The sequence below is a fragment of the Watersipora subatra genome, chromosome 8 (assembly GCF_963576615.1).
Source record: "Watersipora subatra chromosome 8, tzWatSuba1.1, whole genome shotgun sequence".
Taxonomy (NCBI): domain Eukaryota; kingdom Metazoa; phylum Bryozoa; class Gymnolaemata; order Cheilostomatida; family Watersiporidae; genus Watersipora; species Watersipora subatra.
The window spans coordinates 28,375,323-28,400,202 of NC_088715.1; the positions used below are offsets into that span (position 1 = coordinate 28,375,323).

At 37.4% G+C, this 24,880-nt stretch overlaps 1 protein-coding gene across 4 annotated transcripts in view; it reads left to right on the forward strand.

Moving 5' to 3' along the window:
- The window catches only part of LOC137402138 (cytosolic Fe-S cluster assembly factor NUBP1 homolog), a 62,355-nt gene extending 37,475 nt beyond the window's left edge, over positions 1 to 24,880 (forward strand). For 2 of the 4 annotated variants that reach the window (XM_068088608.1, XM_068088607.1), the window contains exon 8: positions 19,199 to 19,778. The gene's annotated coding sequence lies outside the window, so the exon portion shown is untranslated. Of the gene's footprint in view, positions 1 to 19,198; positions 19,779 to 23,532; positions 23,687 to 24,237 lie in introns of those variants that run through there. The other 2 variants (XR_010979472.1, XM_068088609.1) reach the window with 2 other exon arrangements.

Consider the following 24,880-nt stretch of genomic DNA (forward strand, 5'->3'; position numbering starts at 1 on the left):
GGTACTCGGCTGATATTGCTGATATTGATGACTCATCACAAAAGATCCCTAAAGACTGCTCGACATACCAGCTTCCATATTTTCATAGAATTTTTTTTGTTTATAAATGACTTTTTCTTAATTTCTCTTGCTTCAAATCTTCTGCTCCTGTGTTTGTGCAACTTGCAGTGAGCCATCGTGCAGCCAAGCCTGCGGATACTTGTCAGTTTTAAGACTTAATTGGACAATTTAGTCTCGGCTTCCGAGATCGTTTAATGCATCGTGTCTTGTAAAATGATTTGCATTTTGTGACCCACTGGGGCCATTTATATCGTTGACATGCCAGTTGGCTTTTGGTTCACTTTCCTGGTTCAGGTTGTGTCTGCTAAATCGAGTAATCATCAGAAATTGTGTCTTTCCATTTCTTTTAGATACAAGTGTATGTTTTTTCCTAACATATAATAGTTAACGGTAAATAATAGTCCACTATTAGAACTTTTTAGGGCTTGTGTCTTTTTTTCAAGAGTGTAACAAATTTGCGTGACTGTAAGCTAAATTTTACAATCTCATAAAATATGTTAAAGACATCTGCCATGTGTTTGCAGTAGGTCAACTGTAAATTGGAATTACTTAGCAGAGAACGTTGCTACGCATTCGCTATAAATTTAATTTTAAGTTTGTCTGTGTTAGCTTCCAAGCACAAATTAAGCAGTGCCAGACTGTTAGCGGTGACATTCCAAACCTCCCCTTATGTCACTCCTACTCCACCTGTACGTTTTCCCAAAAAACACCGTAGTGCCAGACTACTCTAGTATAGTTTACTCACGAGTCACCGAGACTCAGGCAGACTTGAAATATCCTCGAGACGTGACACAACACACGAAGAGCAAAGAGTCACGAGCTACGTGAACGGAGCTCTGATTCACAGTGACAACATGGCTGATGCCGCTCGTCCAGTGGCGAATGCCCACGAACCCTCCCGAGCTACCGTCGAGCACCACGTGACTACTACTCACAGTCTGTTAGCATTAATTACAAAGATTTCGGTTGTTTCATATTTTATAATTTAACCTTAAATCTCTAATACCACATTTCTACATTGTTGGAATAAATTTTTCTAAGACTAAGATTAAAAGAAAACATTGGCTTAGATTTAAACAGGCATACATGTGCTTTTAAATCCTCAAATGTTCAGTACCTTGATGTTTATTTTGTTTTTTATGGAAAAATGCCAGCATTTTGGCCTTGTGACCCAGATTCTCGATTTAATTTGTCTGTTCTAAATTGATTTTCGCAACAAAGTTTTGCCAAGCTCTTGCTTGATGACAATAGAATTCTATGCCCAAAACTTCGCATAATATACTCAAAGTAGGTCAAGTCTTGAAATTTCACTACGATATTGGGGATGTAAAATTGGGGACACCATTGGCCAAGTGGTTTATAATAGCAACTTCTATATTGTTTGCTGATCTCATACGCCAAATGTGATTTTCCAGTGCCTGGCTCTCCAACCAGGACAGAGACATGGGTTTTAAAATCTCTCTCCGGGCTTGTTTTGATGGTTTGTTTAAATTTTTCCATCCTTTTCCAGTACCGAATGTATGTTTCAGAATGCTTTTCGGCGATTCTGCTCCAGTTTCTATTTTTCTTAATTTCATCACATGCTTTTGAAAGATCACTTTTCCCTTTGTTTTGTCCACATTCTCAAGTCTTTTTTGCAATAATCTGCTGCTTGTTTTGCGGTGCCTCAAGCTCTCTCAATATGTATTCTGTTGAACTCTTTTTCGCTTGAAGGTACTAAAGCTTTTCTTGACCATCCATTGTATGAAGCCCTGCAGATGCGGAGTTCCATTTTGTCCAACTTCTTTTCCAATAATGCTATACTTGCTTTCCTTTTCTCCAATTTCGCGTAATCCATTGTATTCTTCTGTATATATATTTAACGTGAAACACCAATTCACAGCTTTACTTTCTTGCGCTGGCATAATTTGAATAAACCGCTTATTTTTTAACGTCATATCCTCTTAAATCTACGTAAATTAGTTTTATCATCGAACTCGCAACTCTTCATTAATAGCGTAACTCCTAAAGACTAGAATGGTTAAAAGACATACCCGTTCATACAGAAATAGAAGATTTATGAGTAGGAAAAGAAATGCTTTAGTTACTAAAACCTCTCGCAAGTGTTTAATGTCTACAAAGAAATCATGGCTTCTGTTTCCTCAGTATGATACTAGTAGTATGTAGAGAGCAGATCTACACACGTTTGCCCTTAAAGTGAGATTTTGGGTACATTTTAGCCCGAGAAGCTGGGGGCATGGTGTTGTCTGATGGAAAGTTTGGGGGGGAGGGCTAGGTGTGTGAGTGTTGGGAGCTAAGGTTATGAAGTGCTCGCTGAGTCATGCTGAGTCATGGTGTGATGAGGTGAGGTGAGTCACGCGGTGTGAGGTGAGTCACGGTTGTTTTTGATTTACGGGAACTTGTGGGGTTCCAGTAGAGGTCGCTCTTCCGGGCCGTTTTAGGGGTTGATGGGGAGCTCGGTGGCGGCGGGTTGGCGGACGGTTTGCGAGAGCGTTGGCGTTCGTACGTCTTCTCTTTCTTTGCCGTTCCCGAATGAGAATGACGTGTCTGCAATGGAATTATACGTTATTTTTAGAACTCGAATATATATTGAGTGGTAGTATGATATAGGAGATGAGCTACGGAAGGGATGGTATATAAAGTCAGTTGGAGCTCGATAATCTCGATAGGGTTTACAGACAGATTAGATAATTCGGTTAAGGTAAGAACCTCTTATTATTCACTTCGATTGTAAACTTCATAAATTCTGAAATTATCCACCACTGTTATGGATCCACCACTTTTTAAAAGAAAATATTATGTTATTGGAGCTTCCGAGGACTCAACTTCACATGCTATGAAATTCAACAATATTTCTGAAAGATTATCCCAATAGGACATACAGACAGACTATGACAAAATAGGACTTATAGTAAAACTAAAACATTCAGACAAATTAGTTCATTCAGTTGAACTAAGGAAATAAATACATGTAATACTTACTGAAGAAGCAAATTTTTCCATCCTTTTCTGAGTATGTTTAGGGATATATCCATTTTGCTGGTGAGATATGGGAATCTACAATAGCATTGATTACAGTCAGACTACAATATACATTCAAACCAACTCATTCAATTAACTCCGAAGAACCAAATTCATCTGTTTTAATCTGAGTAGGGATATAACATACACTTTGCTAAGATATTGGAGTTTGCAATTGCAATGAATACAATCAGCCTAGAACACATAGTTACTACTCAGAAGAGAAGATTCATTGTAACATTCCTACATAACATCTAGATTGAATTTGTAGTACTTACTGTAAACCGTAATCTTTCGTTGAGATGTTGATAGAACTTTTCACGTAAGAGAAATCGACAAGCTTTTCGCTTCCGGTCGCTTATTTCCATTCCATGAGAGCAGTAACCCCATCACTTCACACATTTATTTGCACATTGTAATCGTTCTTGAAATATCCTTTTTCTGTTGTCTTCCCAATCGATTCCCATTCAAGACTATATTGATAGATATCGCTCCGAAGAGTTAGTTAATATTCCAGCTTCAATGAGTCAACAAGTGTAATTTTTAAAAAAGATTCAGATAATCACAAGGAAAGGAAATGACAAATTTTATTGTTTCTCCAAGACCTCATAGGAAAATTAAAGAACCAACTTCTTACCATAATATGGCTGTAATAATTACAAAAATTGAGTTACCTAGCTTTTCTAATATTGAATTTTTCATGAGTAGTAGAGGATTTGAAAGAATTGACCACAGGTTATGAGTAACATAATTAGAAGAGCTGACTCAGATATAGGAGTTCTATGTGGAGATGAATAATTCCTGAATCCGAAGTAAAAGTGCAGAGGAAACAAATTAAGAATTCATCGCATGTAGGATTATGACTCAGATAAGCCACTAATCTTTTTGGGTTCACTATAAAAGGTATTCTTCAGTTCGTGATATTCATAATTCTACTATCGTCGAAATCTTGATTTTGAGATCACATTTCCAAAAGAAAGAAAATGGATAAACAACAACGATCTTTGCTGTAAGTACACTTTATAAATTCATATATCGATATCATATGTTCATATTTTACATTGTTCTATTAATTATATTCTCAAAAATTACATAATTTTGATTTAGAGAGATTTCCACTGAGAACATGCTAAGAGCTGTACATGGAAGGGACGAGAGTGCTAATGACTTTCGAGAACTCCAAGACTTATCCACTCCGTCCATTTCCAAAGCGACATCGCATCCAAGATCTATATTCGATTCATTCGTGGAGCTGGAGAGAGTTAATTCTCTAGAAAAGTTCTTCGAACCTGAAACAGAGAACAAAATCATAGGTAAGTTTAAATGGGTTACTTTATGTAGTCATCAATAACTCCATCTAGTCAACTGATCTTGGAAAGGAAATATATTGTACAAGGAAATGTAAAACTAGAAGTCTCACCACTAATTTTTAATTTGTAAGTCAAACTTATATTAATACGATTTTAGGAACCAATATCTTCCAATTTATACCATCTAATCAAGTAGTTTTGGATGATGTATAGATTGTACAGGAAAATGTAAAACTGGCAGTCTCATCGCTAATATTCGAATTGTAGAAAAAGGGGATGATGAGATGTCTACACCATCCAGACAAAAGAAAGGAAAAGCTTTGCTAAGTCAAAGTTATAACATTATATTGATATTCATCCTATACAACTTTGATCCTCTTTTTAGTTACTATCTCACGCTATTCATCCACTCAGATGGAAATACAAAAACTTGTTTTCATTGTTGGTTTTTTAAATTGTAGAAAAAAGAACTCCTCGAAAGTCATCGTCTTCTTCTAGACGTAAGTAAATTTAATTTTTCTTTTAAGTAAAGTTACTAACATTCAATTTCTTCCTACCAGATAAAACATTACACTCATCTTTCTTCATCTTGTACTTTGAAGCTCCTATTTCGAATGATTCATCTGATGAAGAAGACTGGCACAACTTCCCACTCCCAAGAGTCCTTGGAGACATGGAAGTTGTTCAACTCCACGGAAAGAGCAGATATTGTAAGTCTAAAATATACATAACACGATAAACTACACAATTATTATCATCTTCATTTCCATGAAGATTTAAATAACAAAAAATGTTTTCTTTCTTTTGTAGATGTAGAAAACAAAGCTCTCTTAATGGTGCGGCTGAGCACGCTTATAGGCATGATGGATATAGCACAGAGAGCGGATAAATTGAAACATGATGGAGGTGTTAGTTCAATAGAATGTTGTATGTGTTTGAAACAGTGTTGTCATTCTTCAGCCACAGAGAAACATCGGAGGGTTGCAGTACACTTCTTTAAACACTTAGTTTTATATGGATGTATTTGTTCAAATTTATTTAATTCAAAGGATTCACTCCAAAAACATTTGAAAGAAAAATCAAAAGGAAAATACAAATGTGCTGCAACCACAGTTTTGGCTAGATCCTCTTATAACTTTTTTATTGTGGATGAAATTGGTTTTCACGATTACATGGATTTTATATCTTCACATTTTGGAAACTATTTTAACATAAAATCTAATCAAAATTTTCCAAAAAAAAATGTTAACTCAGAGTTAAAAGAAATATAAGTTCGTTTCAAATCCAAAATATTCAGTTGAACGCAGTTTTGAAAAATTTAAACTTCCATTAAGAAAAGAGCTATCATTTTCCACCCCCATTTCCAAAAATTCGAAAAATCAGGATAGCGCTTCTAATCTTTTAGCATTAGACAATCATGCCACATCACTTTCACCAATAGACAATCATCCAGCATCAAACTCCCCAAAAATTTCTCCATCCATGCAATGATGGAGACGTCAACTGCAATGATATACCAAAAAAGATTTTTAGATCAAAATCATGCCTTTCCCATTTATTCTCTTCGAAGATGTTATACCGAAGAAGTATTATCTTTATCTTCAAAAATCCCAGAAACTATGAAAAATGAATTAAAAATTATAAGAAATCGAATTATTCAAGACAAAAGAACGACTGAATGTCAGATTGATACTTTATCTATATTGATTGGCAACAACATAACTGATTGATATTATTCCAAAAGAATGGATGAGTGAAAGCCTGAATGAGTTTTTAGTCAAAGAATGCTGTACGAATGGAACTTCAATTTATCCGTTACTGTGATATATCCATCATGACTTTATCAACAGACGACAATCTTGTGATATACAATCCTCACGATATTTTTTGTAACATGTATACTTATATGGAAATATAATGACATTAGCATCCCTACACAGCTTCATTTGTCTCATTGTATTTTAACATAAATACAGTTACATTCTACATCGATGGAATAAAACATATGGATATAAAGAAGTTTCAATTAATTTTCACCGATACGAATATCTGAATACAACTTACGTAAAATATTCTGCACGATTGAACCTAATTTTTGATTCACTCGGTCTCTATTCTCAAAATCTTCTCCTGTTCAATAATCTTACCGGCAACCTATGCAGTTGCGCATGTGTAACCGGAATTACGCAGGGATAAATTGTTCGAGAATGTTCTATACAGATGAAACCAAGATATGACGTAGTTTGTGTACCCTAACACCGGATATATGCTCGACTTGAAAATTTTTCCCGAAGTGGAGTTATCGAAACTTAATTTATCGATAACACTTGTATAATAATGTTTAGTACTTCATCGAATGAGTTGGCAACTATAACTGAAATCCACATGTTATCGTAATTCATTCCTTACGAAAGTGAATTTTTCGAACTAAGAATACGGAAAATCTACAACTACTAGAATTATTGGACGTTAGACATTCACTTCGAAAATCAAAATTGTGTTGTATATAGACTTCGTAGTGAGAGTAACTGAATCTTTTGTAAATTTATTCCAATCAACATTTTGAAACATTGAGAATTGTACAATCAACCGAATCTTTCTTAGATTCATCTCATGCGAAATTGCAAAATATTGTAAGTTATACAAAACTTATATTCGGTAAATCATCCGTTAATAGTAAATTCAATCCTGTACGATATAACAACATATAATCACTATAAAATTCAATCATATTAACAATTCCTTCACCAAAATTATATCACCGAACAGTTTCCTCAAGTAATCAATGTCTTGATATACAGAGATTGTAATCCTTGCTTATTTTCTCTCTAAATTCCTTCAGATTGCAGGCTCCATCAATCTTGAATAGTTTCAATTCTGAAGAAGACCTAGACTCTTATAAATCTCATTTCGATCCAAGATCATGAGAGCTGGTACGCTCCATTGAAACGATAAGGAAATGTTATACATTTGAGGATTGATGATTGAACATAATGTCACACGCTCTCCCTTGCACTCGATAACGAATTGCAAAGCGATCTCATTATTGTTATTTTTGTCAGTCTTATTTGCTTGTATTACTTCTAAAGAGGCTGGAATATCCAACTCTTTTAGATCAACCCATTTCCATGGTTCTTGCACGTTTTCGGTTTTAAAAACTGTTGAAGTAGGTGACGATGTTTTCTTCACACCTTCCGCATAACTATCCTCGGATTCAAATAACCGCTTTACTACCGAACTTTTCCTGACTGAACTTCGTAATAACATAGGTTTATTTGATCTAGACTTGGTTGGTCTTCTACATCGTCTTTGTTTTATATTCAATTGGGATATTCTTTCAAGAGATATTGTCGAATTTCATAGTACGTGAAGTTGAGTCCTCGGAAGCTCCAATAACAATCAGCACTGACTAGTAACGTATTGTGAATTTAAATATTTTCTTTTAAAAAGTGGTGGATCCATAACAGTGGTGGATAATTTCGGAATTTATGAAGTTTACAATCGAAGTGAATAATAAGAGGTTCTTACTTTAACCGAATTATCTAATCCGTCTGTAAACCCTATCGAGATTATCGAGCTCCAACCGCGAAATTACACATATATATTATATAGTCAACTTTCGCGAAAGTGAATTTCGCCTATGAAGCCATTCACTCACATTGATAATATCCTTGTCACTGGTAGGGCCATGCATTATTAGGCTGACAACCTCCATCTTTTTTTCACATTTTAGCTTGTAAATTTTTTTTTCTTAGTTCCATGCCTGAGTACTTTTCAGTTAAGTAACGGCTATTTCACAACCAAGTGTGCATTGTGTTTCACCTTAGCTAGAAAACCAAACTGCTTTAAATAATTGGAAACCTAGATCATTGCATGCGCAAAAGGTTGGGCTTTTAGAAACTTAATGATAAAGCACACCATTCCAGTGGGTCTGATTTTAATTAACATTTATCAGGGTATGTTTGAAGGGGTATGGACATTACAAAATTAGAATATGACATCGAATTCAGCTCTCATATTAACATTGAAAGCTATGCCAGCCATTTCAATGTGCAGGAATATATTAATTCAAGTATAAACCTTCACTTCAAGCACAAAATGGAATTGATATCAATGTTCTAGCAGAGGGACTTAGAGTTTAATAGTTACCATCTAATTAACCAATTTTGTAAAACTTAGTACACTTTTTAACTTTGAAATTTCATTTGTCTCTCAGGTTCGGTTCATGCTTCTACTGGGAATTACCAAATCTTCCAGGTTGCAAGTTAACATCATATAAGGTTTCACAAGGCTAGCTTTAACACAACCATGTCTATGCATCAAATGTGAAGCTAATCAAATGGTACGGACACTACAAAAAAGCTACAAAAAATTTTCATTAGGAAACCTACATTCATTTATTTATTGGTTAATTATTAAACTATAAACAAAGTAAATTGAAGTTGAATTAAGCTGTATAATACAACATTTACACATATTGCTGTCATATAGGGTACGAACATCACATAATCTACTAAAGGTAGGCATCTTTGTTTGCAAGGTATTTTTGTTGTATAACATCATGACTTGATTGTGACATATTTCAACTTGAGCTGAAATGGCTGTATGTCTTCATTTACAAGCACAAAGAAATCAAAATTTCTTTCAACAGTTCCTTGCTCTCTAGTCCATATAAACCTTTTGTTGGCACCCTCTTTCATGAACCGCACCGAAAAGATTGTTTCCATCAACTCCAGTTACTTCTCCAACAGCAAAGCTATCCTCATAGGCTACTGCTACCACAGACATGCGTTGTATATCATTCGTCTCCACCACTGGCATGGATGCAGCGCTAGTTGTTGGAATACACACATCTGCCACTCTTGTCCTCTCAGTTCCCTTCACCGCCAGTTTCTCCTCCAGCCAGTCTCTACAGTCGCTTTTGTTGATACACCCATCATCTTCTTCGTCATAACAAAAGTCACAGTAGCAGGATAAAAGCCGTCCTTGCAGAAGACCTAGGAAAGCTGGTGTGTTTTTCACAGCATGGAGTTGTCTCATTCCCATTTTGACTGGCAGAATATTTGGTCGCTCTAGATTGATGGCACCTTGCTTCAAGAAAAAGTATTCACACTCGGCGACAATCCTTAGCCATTCTGAAGGGAATCTTCAAGTTTTCTTTACAGTATTCATAAAAATCCTTTGGATTTGCTATGACAGCTTTCCCAGATATAACAGCGTGATACACACTGAACTTCACTGTGCTAGGACAGCTTTTCCAGATATAACAGCGTGGTACACACTGAACTTCACTGTAGCTCCTAAGCCATCACAAATTGACTTCTCATGGCTGGTCTCGTAGAAGATTTTCTGCAGGCTAATCTCTCGCTGGCTGATGTTATGAAGTGAGTTCCTCCCTTTGTTCTGTGCTGGAGCACCATCGGTGAATCGGTGTACCCACTTGAGAATTCCTAGTTTCTCCTCTACTCATTTTCTAAGCAAAATCCTCAAAGGCCATGACCACAGTGGCGATTAATTACCTCATCATTGATTCAATATAGTTAATGCATTTTGATTAAATAGTGATGTAATTATGTACATCAGATTGTAAAATTCTAAGGTGAGTTGCACAAAAATTATGATAAATTCTAGATACTTATTGATTGACCTTTGTATTGTAAGAATAAAAGCATGATGACGCTACATGTAAGCGTTGTCATGTAGTCGATGAACAATTATAGTTTGAGTCTCAAAATCACAATTGGGGAAGCCAAGTTTCATTTCAAACTTTCATGCTTGCGGTGCGATTTAGTAATTGAAGATTATTTTCAAGATGTATCAGGCGGGTAGAAAACTTCATTGTGGAGCTTCATGTCCTTAATAGCAGCTTTTAGTCTATCAAATTGCTCCTCGAGTAAGTTTTAAGCAGGCGTTTCCAAAAGCAGAGCAGTTGCTCTTTCCATCGCTGACGATTCCTAACTCAGTAGCCTCAGGTTTAGGTTTCTACCCTTTGATTGTTTGTGTCGGTGCCTCTTAGACTTGCTCTGTGCCCACTCTTACGGCTTTGATGTGTCTGTTTGTTGTGTTGGTCTGGTATGGTAGTTATTCCACGTTCTTCATCAACCCTCCCTTCTTTTCGCTGAAGTTGAGTATATTCCATCAGTGATGCTTCTACAAGCTTGTGCATAACGTTTTAAGCTTTGTTGATAGTGTTCGACTTGTTCTCATGTTGTCAAAATTCTGTGTGATATGCTCAAGGATCCGCTCAACTGCGTCATTAAGCTCACATGCTGTCGCTTTCTTTTTTCAATCTTGCTGTAGCATTAGTGGGTTTAATGGCATAATTTTTTATGCTTTATTATTTCACAACAATATCGATATGTAAATGCACTTACTAATACCATTTGTATTTACTAAAATTGTGAAATGGTTTATCAGCTGAAAAATTGGCTGAAATGTTTTTTCAAAATGAATGACCGTTATAATAACTATATACTGCGGTAATACACTTGAAACATATGTTGTGCTGGTAATAAGCAAATGTGCATGTGTAGTTGGCATCAAATAAATCTAATTGTCCCATCATTATTGCCTAAATATAAATGTATATAAAATAATCTAGTTAGAGTTGAGCATATTTAAGCTTGATTAGATGATGAGCACGCTGGATGTGCTTCATCATCACTTTCATCAACTCCATCAACTCCTTCATTAGCGATTACTTGCATGATTTTTATTTTTGTTCGAAGTGCTTTTGATGGTGTCATTTTTCTTATGTGTCTCGCAACCTCCATTCCAAAGTGATAAATTGTCTTTTTCTTGCTCTTCTCGTGCAATTCTTTCTTGTACTCTCGTAGAAATTGCTTGGAGTTGCAATCTGTAAAATCGGACAGTGTTGTGCATGTGAGTTCGATTACAAGGATCCCATAAATTACGCATACTTGCCAACTTTTAGTATTTTACGTATGCTTACTGAAATGGATCTTCGGCCGTTTCTGCAGGCCTCCTTCTTTTAGTAGGTAGCATATCTCGCATAGTTTGTGAAGTTGAAGGTGAGGCAGCAGGAGGGCTGTTTAAGGAGGCTGAGGTGGAACAGCACTCAACGCTCTCTATTGGAGCTGCTTCAGAGCAAGGGGCCTCTATTGCTTGTGACATTGTTTGGTAGTTACTCTGGGTCCTATAATCAAGTTGAAAAACAATTGAACTACAGACAATGGCCACAATTTTTTAAACCGAAACTTCTAAAAAATAAACGATATATATTAACTTACAATCTTTTTTTGTTGTAATCTCGTAACCATTGAAGGTGCTCCCATAGTGGCCATGTTACATTTGGTGCTCGCCCGCTGCCACTCTTTTTGGCGTTTACTTTTTTCCGCACGTACGAGGAAAACGTATCCCTTATGTCTTTCCAACGCTCTTGGATACTGATACCTGCAAAATATTAACAGCATGAATATTAGTAAGTATCGGGGTATCATACACAACTGTTTTATATCCTTTGTGCAACAGCCCAAACTCAAAATAAAATATTTAATGATTTTGTATATTATCTGGTGAAAGCAATATTCGCAGACAATACTTGTATACTAACCATCTTCAGTTTTGCCGAGCTGCTGGCTCATCTGTGCAGCTATCTGATTAAACGCATTGATCTTAATGCTTTTGGATTTTTTATAAGAAGGTGAAGTGAAGTCGTATAAACATGGATAATCTTTAACAAAGCTGATTATTAATTCGTCGCGGGCATACTGGTTCGCCATGCTTGCTAAATGACCTTGACCATGACAATTGTTGAAATTGTATTCGATGTCGTCCGCAAACAGCCAATCAATATGCAGATAGTTGCGATCATCGGTGTCAAAGTTCAACGTGTTGAAAGTCCATCGCATCGTCGCTAGCAGCGATTGCGTTGACCGCTCATCGCAAAATGACGTCATCGCATCCCACAGCCCATCGCTGAACGTCGATTTGAGCGATAGTGTGAACGGGCCTTTTGGCTGTGTTGGTACCTGAAAGTAATAAATGCAGTATTTTCCACTTGGCGGATTGAATAGGAGAAAGTGATATGTTGAGGGAAAGACACAAAATATTATTTTATTGTTTAAATGTATATTGTGAATGATATAGAAAATTAAGGCCAGCATGGTGAACTACTTTGTTCATTAAGAAATCGAATTCATTTTTATTATTATATTAGAGCTTGATATATAATTCGAAACCGCGTACATCGAGATAACTCTAGAAGGATCTTACCAATGATCTAGCACGAAAATGGTTACCTTATATAACTCCTACCACACGTGCCCTACTGTTGCTTGGTCATAACATACATGGTTTACGAGGAAATACTTCTGGACAGCTGCAAGAAAAGTATATATTTTTTATTCAATATTCACTTATTTGCATTTCTACAGCACTCATTTGAATCAAAACCCATCCATCTATCAAGTCTGTTTAAAAGTCTGTAAGCTATATTGTGTGCATAAAAATACCTCTCCAGTAGACGTTTTGCAATTTTCTCGTAGGTTAGATTCGTTCCTAGGTCCGATCCCCATGTGCAATCATGCATTTTCTGTAAGATTGGTCGTTTGAGGTGTTCAAGCGAGGTTACTTATAACTACATCAACACTGAACCTTTAATTAACCAATTAACCTCTCAATTGACCAATTAAACAATAGCCAATTAACCTCTCATTGCTCCCTCTAACTGCAGTGACTCCAGACAGTAGCATAGCCTGGGGCCCACCAACCTGATTATACAACATGCCTTTGCTGTTTTATTTTTTCTTTTGCGTTGAACTTTCTAGAAATACACATGAACTCATCCAGTGACCCATCGTTCTGGTGGGGTTTACTTTACTCCGTACGACTGGTCCATCAAACTCGTCGTCACCATCACCCCCGAGCACCCCTTTACTGCCGTCGTACTCGTCAGCACTATTCCCTTCACTTTCCTGTTCCCCTCCACTTCCCTCACTACCACCGTGACCTCTGTCACCAACAACGCCATCACTATTGTCTCCACAACTAGTTTCACTATCTTCAACTATTCCGGAAACTTGTGGTTGGGTCAGCAGTGACTCAACCTGAAGTTCTGCCACTACCTTTTCCACCACACTCTCGCTAACGGAGGCGGGCCTCACAAACATCCTGTAGGTGGGCTCCACCTGGGACATAACTGGCTGCACAGGGGATGGTTCCACAGAGCTGGGAGTTGAGATAGGTCCAGACCTATCTAGCTTTTCCCAATCCTCCATCGGTGCAGCTCTACTACCAGCAATGTTTCCCTGAACTTGTGCCAATTGCTCGATCGTAGCCATGACTGTCTCAGCATTCTCTAACTTGCTGCCCTCCGCTCAGCATTTAGTCTGGCCAACTCCGCTTCAAACTTCCTCCGTACCTCCAGCTCCTCACTAGCAATATTCCCCTGACACCCTTCATTGTCTAACATCCCGTCACTGGACACCTATGCTGAAAAAGTTACTTTCTCCATTGTGGGTACCGGTATGACATATTCTAGCTCCTCCGCTAGCACCTACCACCTCCAGCTCAGCATAACTCATCTTTCTTAGAGACGCCGGTAGTTTCTTCTGCCCGGCTTTTTCCATGTCTCGCTACTCACTAGACCACCCAGACCCCGGCGGGGGCATCAACTAACCACATGCCCAGTCTCACCACACGGCCAGTCTCATCACACGCCCAGTCTCATCACACCACTGACAGATCGGTACTTTGCAGTCATTCTGCCAGTGTCCATTTCTGCCGCACCTACAAGCATTACACTTCTACCATACACTTGCAGACTTCTTAGTGTCACGACTATCCTTCCTCTGAAACTATCTGCTCACTGCTCCTCTCCGGTCGTCTGCCACCACTAACTCAACCATTGCTAGTTCGCCCTCTGGAGCTGTCTGTCATAGAGATTATTGAATGATTGCTTTGAAAGTATTTTTTCACAATCTGCAACATGACTACTACTAACTGGTAATAAAGGAAGGTTGTCATGTTGCAGATTGTTGTGAAAAAATACTTTCTTTATCTAGTCCAGGTCTACTGACTCGGCCAATCCTGGTAACCGTGCTTCTAACTATTGCCCTTTCATCGAACCCATGTGAGATTTGGGTCTCCCGACTACTCCCATCAAAATCCCCACTCGCTAGGCCACTTCCGATTGTGGCATTAGGTGGTTCTTCCCCTCGATCATTTGAACCTCCTGTTCTCTCCCCACGTTCACTATACCTAAGCTGGCTATCAACCCATTACTTTATCTCAACTTATAAAAATCGTTAGATGTTATTATTAGCACACTCATGACTGCCGGTGTTAGTATCATGAGGCGATCTCCGGGTGAAAATCTTATTTAGAGACACATGTTTTCTATTTCTGATCTCACTCGAACCGACCCTAACCCAATACATCCAGTGTCAGTAAGCGCCTTCACGTAGACGTGAAGGCTCCGCTTGTCCTGGCTCTAAATCTGGCAATGTTGATACTCTATGCCGGATTTTCCAACTACTTTTTAACTTCGACTTTCTTTCCCTTTTCTACTTTCAAGCTCCTCATAATCCACTTCCACTTAACTGTTTGCGCCCAACTTCATCTTAACATCTTTGCCAAACATTAGTTTGCTAGGTGAATAACCAGATAACAGAGGGGTTGTTCTGTACACTAGGACTGCCATATCCTTTTCTCCACAAGCTTTTCACTGTTTTAATTGCACTCTCCATCAATCCATTACTTTGTCGGTACTGAGGACTACTGGTAACTACTCTGATTTTGGTACAAGTCTGCAAAATCTTTAAACTCTTTACTATGATATCAAGGCTTATTATCTGAACAGATACCGAAGCTAGAAACCTTCATAACAGGTGTTACTTCTCTAGATGTTTAAGCATTGATGTGCAGTGCTTCAATCCACCTGGAATGTGTTTTAGCGAATCTTAGCCCACTCTTTTAGTTTCAAGGGCTCAGTGGATATACCCTGTATGGGCACAAACATATCATCTGCAACAAATATTTCATAACACCACATTAATTGTATAAATTTGCCAAATTAATCGCATCAACATTTGCATGCATGTCTGTTCCATAACATATAATAGTTGTTAACGGTTGTGCTGTGATCAGCAGGACTGCATAAATGATGGCAAATATTTCTTGTTTGCTACAAACTGTGCAGACACCTCAACTAGAACTTTCAATGATGCATCTTCAATTTTTTTTTGAATAAAAAACTTTTCTGTTGGAGACACAAATGATTCATACCTCTCATCTGTTCTGTAGATCTGATTCCAACCCCCATCGATATCGCTTGTCTGAGCTGGTCAAGGTAGGCCGCTGACTTACAGTTGGAATATACCTGTACCTTGTCAGGCATCTAAGCTGTGAGTGTGATGTTCACACCGTAGCCTTCAGCGTTGGCAACCTAACAAAAAAAATTAGATTTTTGTACAAGATTGTAAAACGTGCGCTCTATGCGCGTGGAATTACAATACAAGCATTATTTCTGGATTCCACACTTGATAGGGAATAAGCAGTGAAACTCCTTTTAACAGTGAAGTTAGTGTTTTGACCATTTGTATCTCAATCATACTCGCAGCTATTAGCAGCTTATCTATAGCGTTCCATCTGCTCCTCAAACTCTTCTCAGTTCGAAAGCCTTCCCTTCTCTCTGTTGCTTCTTTCCTTGCCTCCATATTCATTTTCAAGCCTGGCCTTGGTATCTTCCTCCTTACAACAGCAATAATCAAATTAATAACAAGGCAATCAGTTAAGCGGTGATTATATTTTCACTGTAAACAGTATTAGGCAAACTGGGAAGGGAGCCTCAAATGCTTACCTATTAATTTGGGGAAGCTGCTCTCTATAAATGTGGCATTGTGAGATAACGATACTATACCGCCGAGACAGATTAGTTTTGGAATCCAAATACATTTTTATTATTCAAACCTTCATGTGTCACTTATGGTTTGGCCAGTGCGAGTGCAGTCTATTAGAATTCAGAACAGTGATATCACATGATGATAATGTCTATACTTGCAATGATATAAAACTTACCACACTTCGCACACTTTTTGGCTGCGTTTGACTCACTCCATCACAACTGGAGTATATGCATTCCTTCATTCCTTTTTTCATACCTGTTAAAATAGAAGCAATAGAGGGTCAACTGCTATTTGGTACTTAAACTGACTATTCAATATCTAAGACACAGTAAACATTGCTCAAAAAACCATGTCCAAATCAAAATAAGGTTGGGCCTCTACTTAGCTGAGGTATTGACAAAGGACTGCCATGAAGTTGATGTTTATTAGTTGACGACAAAAAAGATGAACCAGCATCAAACTGCCAATTAATAATAGTGTTACTATCGGAAGAATGGCCATAGGAGCGATTTGCAACTATACAAATAGCCCTTACGTGCTGTATGTATGTTCCAAAATGTAAAAAAAATCAGAATCAGGGCTAAGAATAATATTTCATGACGAACTGCCAGGATGGGGGCAATGAAATAATTGATTGTTTTACCAAGGCAGAATCACAGGGTCATTGCAGACAGTTAGTTCTTACTATCCCAACAGTCAGGTTCACTGCTCTATACATATTATCTTAACATCTAATATAAGAATATAATATTAATTGAATTGTATTTTTAATTTTGAAACTTTACTTGAATTTTTAATCCTTTTTTTATATATTTTCTATTTTTATCGTATTCTGAGTATCTTTTATTTGAATTACTATAAATTTTTTGATAAATAATGTTTCATTCATGATTTCATTTGATTCCATTTGAATCAATTAATAATTTCACTGGTCACGTCACACGACTTTGACTAAAAAAGTGTTTAAATTAAATTTTTCTTTTTATTCATCAAAATATAGTAATTTCCTACTGTTCTTATCAAAATGTATCTTATCGTATTCTTATCACTGTATGTTACTTAGCCGCATGAATTCTGTTCATTTACAATCAGGCTAAATATTGCCTATTGGCAGTCTAGTATAAAATCATACATCACACAGTTCATTATTATGTCATTGAGTTGAGCAGTGATAAACCATGCTATGTCAGCAGCTAGTGAAATTTGTGGCAAGTCTGATATTGAAAACCAACTCAGTTTAGCATTGGCTAAAAAGTTACTTACATATTGTGGACTGAACCAACTTATCATGGGTCTCCAATTGAATGGTGTTTTTAATTCCCATCTTTAAGGACTTGACTCTGAGCCTCTGACCTTTTCCCCCTGTCTTGAACACAGAGGCTTACTGCCCAGCCAGAACCATGAGCAAGTATCGCCTATAAGTAGAAAGCCATTGGTTAACAAAATTGCACAAGATAAATTGCAGACATGGCGCCAGAAACTCTTATAAAAGAGAATTGCAGTCAGTCATTTGATAAATCATTGACATGCACACAGAATCTTTTTTACCAGGAACAATGTTATTTTCTTAGAGAAGTATTTACTGTTGATACATGCCTAGAGGTTTTTTCTATTCCAGGGTATCAGTCATGATAAGCAAAAGCTATTATTGGTCCAAAATACTGGAATGTTTGACTTTGGATGCAAAATGACAACTAACTAACTACCTCCTGGAGGTGTCTAAAAGCCTCATCTGGATGGGTTCTTTTCCCCGTGATAAACTTTCCACTCTTATCTTTTTTCTCAATTTCTCCGGTTGAAGTGAATTTATGAGCTAAAATAATAAGAAATGAATGTTAGGTGATTGTGTAATGGTTATTGCAATAACACTGACTTGAGTCAACAAGTGATCCCGGTGGGTGGGCAAGTGTGGGTGTGTGGGTGTCAAATCTGGCAAAGCATGTGGGCTTTTACTAATTCAACTGTATGAGTCATTTGAAAATGACCACTCTCATACCACTAGACAAGCCATATTATTCATACCACTTTATAAGTGGTATGAATGTGGGGATACACTGAAACTTGTACCTACATTGATTATTTACTTAACCACCTATCAATCATATCTTGTCTCAGGATACTCAGTTTCCGTTGTAGTTTAGTTCACTGTAAGTCTTTTAGTTTTCAGTTTTGTAATTTATTAGAACCTTGCGACTCTAAGATAATAGGCATGAGCATGAAACGCGACCCTAAAACGACCTTCAGGTTAGCCTCAAGTCCATGACCTTTTTAATTTCCTTGCCATTTTAATACATCCAGTCGTACTCAATGACATCTTTAGTAGCATTCATGTGGTTCCCTTTGGATATCAAAGTGGGATGCACACATGATCTGAAATCTATGACACTGTACTCCAATGTTTAGCTAGTGGCTAACTGTATTAATACATGAGAGATCATAGTTTTATATACTACATTATCTGTAGTATTCGCGCTTGGATAATCACTACATAGGTAGCTATGGTGAGGTCATACTACCAATTCTGTAATATTTTTACTCCCAGTAGAGTAGTATTTTATACAATATACACTGATACACTGCAATACACACGGGTGAAATTGTTATCTAGGAGACACACATGTTTTCTATTTCTCCTGATCTCACTCGAACCGACGCTTACCCACTAAATCTGGTGTCGGTGTCAATAAATCCGGTGTCCTGGCTCTAATTCTGGCAATTATGATACCCCACGCTGGATTTTCTAACTACTTTTTAGCTTCAACTTTCTCTGCTTTCAAACTCCTCATAATCCACTTACACTTGCTTTTTACCTCGTTGTAACTTCATGGGTGATTGATCAAAATTGCACCTTAAAAGTGAGCTCTTATATGTATAGGCCTATATGATGTCTTTGCATTTTGAACTCATTGTCTGTAATGGATGTGATTCTTTACTTTGTAGTCACCCGTCAGTTACTCAATATGACAGACATTTCTTGCCATCTGGTCTGCCACTGGTGACAAGATACTTCTTAGCCACTGGTCTGCCATGAACTCTCTCCATACTCTTTACAATAGGACTTGTATGGCTACTGATTGACAGGCTATGCTGTATACCTCATTGGGTACACTGGTTGTGGCGCAGACTAACTAACGAATCTGATCTTTTATCTCTCAAATGAAATTATTACATTGCTGGACAAGCATATAGTATTTATTAGTACTTTCTGGTGGCACATGTTATTTCTTTTTTATTTAACTGGCCTTTATATATGAGTTTCTTGCTTCATTTTAGATTTATTGTACTGATAGCACGTTTGAACATTATTGGTGCATTGCGTATGACGATAACTAACTTTCTGGATGATTATTGAATATCATAGGACTTTGTATGTGTATCTTGGTACAGTGCATGTTTGTTGTATGATATAGCGTGTTTATTAAGGTACACAGTCTGTTTATGAGGATACATTTAAAATTTCAATTGATTTTAAAAAGCAGATTGCAAAGTATTTAATAAAACTTACATATAGTTTAAAGTACATCATCACTGTCTATATGATTACCATCCCCAATCTCTTCGGTTGTTCTATTGCTGCGGTCTACACAGCCACATGGACTTGTCAAAACTAAAGATGCAGTTTAGCAAGAGCGTCGGCTTTTACATCTACTCTGTTTGCATGAGACCTGGTCCATTGGACAAACTGCCTAAGAATAGTTTTTTATCAATCAGGAAACCATTGCACAGAATCCCAGTCATGGCTTGTGGGATCTAGTGACATGATTGATGGTTGAATTGCCCACTGCCATATTGCTGCTTGGTAATTGACCCTCATTAAATGCTAAGAGAGAAGCCTCGTGGTAAAAGGGGTTTTTCATAAGACGCCCTTGATGAAAACAACCTTCATCCAGGGTTGGCATAGTATTTCCCATGGCGGTTATTACCGCCGGTTTTTACCGCCCTGAGAAAAACTCATTTTTGTCCAAAAGTGGGGAAAACTAAAAAACCTCTTTTTTGACAAGTTGACTAATGCTTAAGCAAAGAATAACAATACACTTATACCATTAGCTGTCATAGAGCTTTTTTATGGCTCTTTAACAGTACACAGGCTAAGAAAGCGCATAACCTTTATAATTGGTTCATTTACTAAATATTGAATGAAAAGACCAGATCACAAGATAATATTCATTTATTTACATACATGTATATTAAATAGTAATATTGAATTAAAAGCAAAATTGATATGTGTGAAACATGACAGTAAGCATAATACAACAATTAGAAAATAATTGAAAAATGAAAACACATGAAGATAATGCCAAGCAGTCGAGACTGGTGAACTGAACAAATGGATTAGAGTACTGAAAATTGATTGTCTAAGAAAAGCTAATTCTCGTATTCGGCCGAAACATACCCTAAAGAAATTGTTTTTAGGTTTTGGTATCAAGCTACGAGTTTGAACGCTTTCTCCGCTCCAAGCCTGTTGCGCAGCTTGGTCTGCACTAAGGAAAATATGCTAAACAATACACGTCAAAACAGTTCTATTATTGGACTGTAAAAGGCTCATTGCTATTTAACGTTGGCTCGTATCTTGGGAGTTGATTTTTTCTAATTTTTCTCACTTTTAAACACTATTTTATTTTCATTGCTATTGATTGATATAAATATGGAGTCACACAACTAATTGTTTAGTCCAATTTTCCATTTTTATTAAATTTCATTGTTTAGCAAAATATTTAGATAAAAATTCTGGAGTTATATTCCCCAGTTGTTCCCGGTTTTTACCAGTTGTTCCCGGTTTTTACCAGTTTTTCCCGCTACCTTGGGAAAACCAGTTTTCCCGGGAAAAATGCCAACCCTGCCTGTATCTGGCATCGGTTAGACTTGTAGAATCTGGCTGGCTATGAAGATGTAGTGTTGAGCGTGCTAGAGCATTGAACAATTCTTTATCTATTAGCTCATTATAATGTGCTATTTTATTATAGTGAATTATGCAATCCATGATAGCTAGATTGGGAGATCAGTATAAATTGAAGGTTTCTACTTTTACTACCAACGCTGACCGAGTTGCTTGGTGAGACCGGAAACGGACTAAAAACCTAATTGCTGTCAGCATGTAATACCCCTGTTACAGTATTACAACATGGTGTAAATGCAGGTCTACCGCTTTGCTTAGCTGGTTCGATGAAATTTATAAACAATCTTTTTCAACATAGATGACGTTTAGACCACCTATTGTTAAATCGGAAACAGTCATGTTTTGATACAAGATTCCCAGGAATTTTGATGGGAGGTATTGTGAACAAAATGTCGGCAGTGTTCTTCTCTTCATTGGAAGAGGCCAACAGCTACGAACAAACGTTCAATGTTCGACGTACAAAACAGAGAAGTTCTCGGAAACTATAACATTTGGTGGTATGTATAGGTCAATGTTGGTGTAAGAAATTTTGGTTGGGGCTGGTAATTGACTCTGAATGTGTAGTCAATCATTAGAGTAAATCCTATTCTATACTATGCTTACCGATGCAATGATAAATAACTAAATTTATCCTATAAGACCAGACAGGGTGGTAGTCAAGTAATAAAAACAAAGTATTTTACAAAATATTTAATAAGGAGTTTATCACACAGCTTATAATTCTTACTATGATCCAAAGCAATGCCACTACATCAATGTATCACTCACTCCTAGAAATACCACTTCACGCATTACAATACACAACTTTAATCATTTCGAGCCTATCACCACCACGGACATTATTTGTATTCACATGCACCAGGAGCCTGTCTGCCCTAAAGCAAGCAACCTACCTCTAAAAACTACAAAAAAAACTGGGAAATGTGTTTTATTATAGTGCACTAGTGGGGGTCAGCCACTCCACCCATTTAAAGTCTTCATACTTGGACTAGTGTTCTTGTGCTGTACACAACCTGCCAATCACTGCGTTTCCATGACCCGCATAATTCGCAAATTAGAGCCAATCCGCAAGATAACCGCGTCATGGAAACGGCATAAATCCGCAAGCTATCCGCATAAATTCGCAAGCTAAGCGAGTTTTGCGATCCGCAAAACTTTATCGAATCCATCGTGCTTGCGAATCATGGAAACGGTACTTGCTATTAATGCGCATTTGATTATCGTTGGCTATTACATTAAAAACATTTTCACGCTTCAGTCGTTTTTATTTCTATTTCAGCAGTCTCAATGCGCCAACGTTCCGAACGATCGCTGCTAAGCTAAGCGTGACAAGACTGCTTAGCTATTTATAGAGTCATTAATTAGGCTAATACTTGACCTACGGGGTCAAGTACTGGTGTTAAATCCGCATCGCCAGGTGTTCATTGAAACGCTCGATTGCTAAGTAACTCAACTTGCGGATCGTTCGAATTATGGGAATCATGCGGATTAAGCGAGTCATGGAAACATAGTGTATGATTTCGCCATCTGAATGTTCACCAGAGACTGATACACTATGTTTCCATGACTCGCTTAATCCGCATGATTCCCATAATTCGAACGATCCGCAAGTTAAGTTACTTAGCAATCGAGCGTTTCAATAAACACCTGGCGATGCGGATTTAACACCAGTACTTGACCCCGTAGGTCAAGTATTAGCCTAATTAATGACTCTATAAATAGCTAAGCAGTCTTGTCACGCTTAGCTTAGCAGCGATCGTTCGGAACGTTGGCGCATTGAGACTGCTGAAATCGAAATAAAAACGACTGAAGCGTGAAAATGTTTTTAATGTAATAGCCAACGATAATCAAATGCGCATTAATAGCAAGTACCGTTTCCATGATTCGCAAGCACGATGGATTCGATAAAGTTTTGCGGATCGTAAAACTCGCTTAGCTTGCGAATTTATGCGGATAGCTTGCGGATTTATGCCGTTTCCATGACGCGGTTATCTTGCGGATTGGCTCTAATTTGCGAATTATGCGGGTCATGGAAACGCAGTGATTATTAATTGAACATTGTAAGCAAAGAGCAGAGGATTGAGCACCACTCAGTAAATCTCAGATATATAGTTTATCAAGAAGTTTTGATAAACCAAACATACTTGGCTTGTTCTCGGTGGCCCGAGCCCCTACCGGTAGCTGGGTCTATCTCTGTCTCTCTCAGGCTTGGCCCTGCAACTGTGGTGGCCAGGAAATATTTCAACCTTCAAGCGTTGATTTTTAACTGCAACACATTGCTTTGGAGCTTTTCTCCTCTCTCCTTTGCATCATCAGCAACCTCCTTGGCCTCAAGTTGATTTACTGATGTAACATTGAATGCTGATGCTCTTTGCAGCCAAGGGTGTCATTTCTTCACTGGTCAGCAGAGACTATCAACACATAAGTCAATTCGGTAACTCCTTGATATAGTCTATTTGTGTCCCTGTCTGCAGAGAATGAGTCTCTTCCAAAACTTGATCTGGGATCCTACACTCATGGCCCAGCATAAGGTAGTTAGCTATTTTATTGGTAGAAGCATGTGGAGTAGCTCTAAATGGTGGTAAATTCTGTGGTAACAACATATTGTCCAAATTCTCTTGTTCTTTCCCTTATTTAATCTGCATATGATAAAAAACATCAAGAGTTCTATTACCTCTTTCAACCATTTCATTTGAGGATGACATGGAGTTATGCATGTTTTAATAACTTGCCACAATCTGCACAACTCTCCCATAAAATCACCCTCATACTGGCGCCTCTGTCACTGTATTTCATTTTGTAAGCCAAAGTAAAAAAGATATTTGATTATCTTGAGTTCCAGCAATAACTGGGGCAGTGGCGTCTGGTATCAGATAAAGCATATTGCCAGCGTGTGAAGTGATCAGTTAACACTGAGATCTGCTTATCACCTCGAGTGTTTATTGGCATTTGACCAACCAGATCTATAGTTACCTTTTGCTGAAGATGACATACTTTCAAATTACCATTACGACCCCAGCTTTATCTAACTTACATTACATCTCACAGTTTTTGACTATTCTTATGTGTGTTGTCATTGCAGGCCAATGCCAGGTGAATCAATCTTAACCTTCGAAATTACTTAGAAGTTCTAGCATGAGACAATGTATGTGTGAGGACTGCGCTAACAACTTCTCAGAGGTTATTGATACTTGTTGACACTATTGGAACTTAAGAGAAAACTAGGATGAGATCAAGTACGGATACGTCAATCCCATACAACTCTGTGCTCGCCTCTCCATAACTGTGGTGGATTACTTGACTCATATATCTTGGGACTCTGCAGTTTCAGATAATCTTCTAGCTAAATTGAAAATGTACATGTATTTCCACATCGTTTGTGCTATTTTCCTACTCAATAAAGTTGGCCCGATATTGTTATTACTAAGTTTTGATAAATTGCTATGCCTCTTATGATTAGGAGTTAACTCTAATCCACAGATTATAACTACTCGCTGATTAATGTTTTTATTAATTTTATACCAAATGCCTCTGCAACTGACCTTACAGTGAATTTTTTTTTAGCAATCGGCAACATTTATTTCACTCAGTCTTTTCTGTTTGGTCTTTCGCAAAGTTTGTTCAATGTTTAACACAAGAGAAAAGTCTTAAATAGCTTCAAAAGTCTTCAAGTATTTTTGTACTGTTATTCAGAGGTTTTCTCCTAAATACAAGTGTTAGGAGTT